The sequence below is a fragment of the Ranitomeya imitator genome, chromosome 1 (genome assembly GCF_032444005.1).
Source record: "Ranitomeya imitator isolate aRanImi1 chromosome 1, aRanImi1.pri, whole genome shotgun sequence".
Taxonomy (NCBI): Eukaryota; Metazoa; Chordata; class Amphibia; order Anura; family Dendrobatidae; genus Ranitomeya; species Ranitomeya imitator.
In genome coordinates this window covers 635,061,228-635,066,020 of record NC_091282.1, presented here as the reverse complement: position 1 = coordinate 635,066,020, position 4,793 = coordinate 635,061,228, and positions in this window count along the sequence as shown.

Here is a 4,793-nt window from a genome sequence, read left to right as displayed (position 1 = left end):
AGAATTCACAACAGTACCCCCCCCTTGAGGAGGGGTCACCGAACACTCACCAGAGCTCCCAGGACGACCAGGATGAGCCATATGAAAGGCACGAACAAGATCGGGAGCATGGACATCAGAGGCAAAGACCCAGGAATTATCTTCCTGAGCATAACCCTTCCACTTAACCAGATACTGGAGTTTCCGCCTTGAAACACGAGAATCCAAAATCTTCTCCACAATACACTCCAACTCCCCCTCCACCAAAACCGGGGCAGGAGGATCAACAGATGGAACCATAGGTGCCACGTATCTCCGCAACAATGACCTATGGAATACGTTATGTATGGAAAAAGAATCTGGGAGGGTCAGACGAAAAGACACAGGATTAAGAACCTCAGAAATCCTATACGGACCAATAAAACGAGGTTTAAACTTAGGAGAGGAAACCTTCATAGGAATATGACGAGAAGATAACCAAACCAAGTCCCCAACCCGAAGTCGGGGACCCACACAGCGTCTGCGATTAGCGAAACGTTGAGCCTTCTCCTGGGACAAAGTCAAATTGTCCACTACATGAGTCCAAATCTGCTGCAACCTGTCCACCACAGTATCCACACCAGGACAGTCCGAAGACTCAACCTGCCCTGAAGAGAAACAAGGATGGAACCCAGAGTTGCAGAAAAACGGTGAAACCAAGGTAGCCGAGCTGGCCCGATTATTAAGGGCGAACTCAGCCAAAGGCAAAAAGGACACCCAGTCATCCTGATCAGCAGAAACAAAGCATCTCAGATATGTTTCCAAGGTCTGATTGGTTCGTTCGGTCTGGCCATTAGTCTGAGGATGGAAAGCCGAGGAAAAAGACAAGTCAATGCCCATCCTACCACAAAAGGCTCGCCAAAACCTTGAAACAAATTGGGAACCTCTGTCAGAAACGATATTCTCTGGAATGCCATGTAAACGAACCACATGCTGGAAAAACAATGGCACCAAATCAGAGGAGGAAGGCAATTTAGACAAGGGTACCAAATGGACCATCTTAGAGAAGCGATCACAGACCACCCAAATGACTGACATCTTTTGAGAGACGGGAAGATCTGAAATAAAATCCATAGAGATATGTGTCCAAGGCCTCTTCGGGACCGGCAAGGGCAAAAGCAACCCACTGGCACGAGAACAGCAGGGCTTAGCCCGAGCACAAATCCCACAGGACTGCACAAAAGTACGCACATCCCGCGACAGAGATGGCCACCAAAAGGATCTAGCCACTAACTCTCTGGTACCAAAGATTCCAGGATGACCAGCCAACACCGAACAATGAACCTCAGAGATAACTTTATTCGTCCACCTATCAGGGACAAACAGTTTCTCCGCTGGGCAACGATCAGGTTTATTAGCCTGAAATTTTTGCAGCACCCGCCGCAAATCAGGGGAGATGGCAGACACAATTACTCCCTCTTTGAGGATACCCGCCGGCTCAGATACACCCGGAGAGTCGGGCACAAAACTCCTAGACAGAGCATCCGCCTTCACATTTTTAGAGCCCGGAAGGTATGAAATCACAAAGTCAAAACGGGCAAAAAACAACGACCAACGAGCTTGTCTAGGATTTAACCGCTTGGCGGACTCGAGATAAGTCAAGTTCTTATGATCAGTCAAGACCACCACGCGATGCTTAGCTCCTTCAAGCCAATGACGCCACTCCTCGAATGCCCACTTCATGGCCAGCAACTCTCGATTGCCCACATCATAATTTCGCTCAGCAGGCGAAAACTTCCTGGAAAAGAAGGCGCATGGTTTCATCACCGAGCAATCAAAACTTCTCTGCGACAAAACAGCCCCTGCTCCAATCTCAGAAGCATCAACCTCGACCTGGAACGGAAGCGAAACATCTGGTTGACACAACACAGGGGCAGAAGAAAAACGACACTTCATCTCTTGAAAAGCTTCCACCGCAGCAGAAGACCAATTGACCAAATCAGCACCTTTCTTGGTCAAATCGGTCAATGGTTTAGCAATACCAGAAAAATTGCAGATGAAGCGACGATAAAAATTAGCAAAGCCCAGGAACTTTTGCAGACTTTTCAGAGATGTCGGCTGAGTCCAATTATGGATGGCTTGGACCTTAACAGGGTCCATCTCGATAGTAGAAGGGGAAAAGATGAACCCCAAAAATGAAACCTTCTGAACACCAAAGAGACACTTTGATCCCTTCACAAACAAAGAATTAGCACGCAGGACCTGAAACACCGTTCTGACCTGCTTCACATGAGACTCCCAATCATCCGAGACGATCAAAATGTCATCTAAGTACACAATCAGGAATTTATCCAGGTACTCTCGGAAGATGTCATGCATAAAGGACTGAAACACTGATGGAGCATTGGCAAGTCCGAATGGCATTACTAGATACTCAAAATGGCCCTCGGGCGTATTAAATGCAGTTTTCCACTCATCGCCTCGCTTAATACGCACAAGATTATACGCACCACGAAGCTCTATCTTGGTGAACCAACTAGCCCCCTTAATCCGAGCAAACAAATCAGATAACAATGGCAAGGGGTACTGAAATTTAACCGTGATCTTATTTAGAAGGCGGTAATCTATACAAGGTCTCAGTGAACCATCCTTCTTGGCTACAAAAAAGAACCCTGCTCCTAATGGCGACGATGACGGGCGAATATGCCCCTTCTCCAAAGACTCCTTCACATAACTCCGCATAGCGGCGTGCTCAGGCACAGATAAATTAAACAGTCGACCTTTTGGGAATTTACTACCAGGAATCAAATCGATAGCACAATCACAATCCCTATGCGGAGGTAGGGTATCGGACTTGGGCTCATCAAATAAATCCCGGTAATCAGACAAGAACTCAGGAACCTCAGAAGGGGTGGATGACGAAATAGTCAGAAATGGGACATCACCATGTACCCCCTGACAACCCCAGCTGGACACAGACATGGATTTCCAATCTAATACTGGGTTATGGACTTGTAGCCATGGCAACCCCAACACGACCACATCATGCAGATTATGCAACACCAGAAAACGAATAACCTCCTGATGTGCAGGAGCCATGCACATGGTCAGCTGGGTCCAGTACTGAGGCTTATTCTTGGCCAAAGGCGTAGCATCAATTCCTCTCAATGGAATAGGACACTGCAAGGGCTCCAAGAAAAACCCACAACGCCTAGCATACTCCAAGTCCATCAAATTCAGAGCAGCGCCTTAGTCCACAAATGCCATGACAGAATACGATGACAAACAGCAGATCAAGATAACAGACAAAAGAAATTTTGACTGTACCGTACCAATGGTGGCAGACCTAGCGAACCGCTTAGTGCGCCTAGGACAATCAGAGATAGCATGAGTGGAATCACCACAGTAGAAACACAGCCCATTGAGACGTCTGTGTTCTTGCCGTTCAACTCTGGTCAAAGTCCTATCGCACTGCATAGGCTCAGGTTTAAGCTCAGGTAATACCGCCAAATGGTGCACAGATTTACGCTCGCGCAAGCGTCGACCGATCTGAATGGCCAAAGACATAGACTCATTCAGACCAGCAGGCATAGGAAATCCCACCATGACATCCTTAAGGGCTTCAGAGAGATCTTTTCTGAAAATAGCTGCGAGCGCACCTTCATTCCACTGAGTGAGTACGGACCACTTTCTAAATTTCTGACAATATACCTCTATTTCATCCTGACCCTGACACAGAGCCAGCAAATTCTTCTCTGCCTGATCCACAGAATTAGGCTCATCGTACAGCAATCCGAGCGCCAGGAAAAATGCATCAATATTACTTAATGCAGGATCTCCTGACGCAAGAGAAAATGCCCAGTCCTGAGGGTCGCCACGCAAAAAAGAAATAACGATCCTAACTTGTTGAACTGGGTCACCAGAGGAGCGAGGTTTCAAAGCCAGAAATAGTTTACAATTATTTTTGAAACTCAGAAATTTAGTTCTATCTCCAAAAAACAAATCAGGAATAGGAATTCTCGGTTCTAACATAGAATTCTGAACCACAAAGTCTTGAATACTTTGTACTCTTGCCGTGAGCTGATCCACACATGAAGACAGACCTTTAATGTCCATTGCTACACCTGTGTCCTGAACCACCCAAATGTCTAGGGGAAAAAAAAGGCAAAACACAGTGCAAAGAAAAAAAAATGGTCTCAGAACTTCTTTTTTCCCTCTATTGGGAATCATTAGTACTTTGGGCCTCCAGTACTGTTGTGAAAGGTAATTCAGTACCACAATGGACATAGAGGTCAGCGCACATACAGTGACCTGGCAATAACCCAAAAAACAAGAACGAGCTCTGAGACGTGGGAACTCTGTTGACCGCAATCCCTAATCCTCTCAAACCACACTAAAGGCAGCCGTGGATTGCGCCTAACGCTCCCTATGCAACTCGGCACGGCCTGAGAAACTAGCTAGCCTGAAGATAGAAAATAAGCCTACCTTGCCTCAGAGAAATACCCCAACGGAAAAGGCAGCCCCCACATATAATGACTGTGAGTTAAGATGAAAAGACAAACGTAGAGATGAAATAGATTTAGCAAAGTGAGGCCCAACTTTCTGAACAGAGCGAGGATAGGAAAGGTAACTTTGCGGTCAACACATAACCCTACAAACACCACGCAAAGGGGGCAAAAAGACCCTCCGTACCGAACTAACGGCACGGAGGTACACCCTCTGCGTCCCAGAGCTTCCAGCAAGCAGTAAAAAACAAATTGACAAGCTGGACAGAAAAAAACAGCAAACAAATAGCAAAGAGGAACTTAGCTATGCAGAGCAGCAGGCCACAGGAA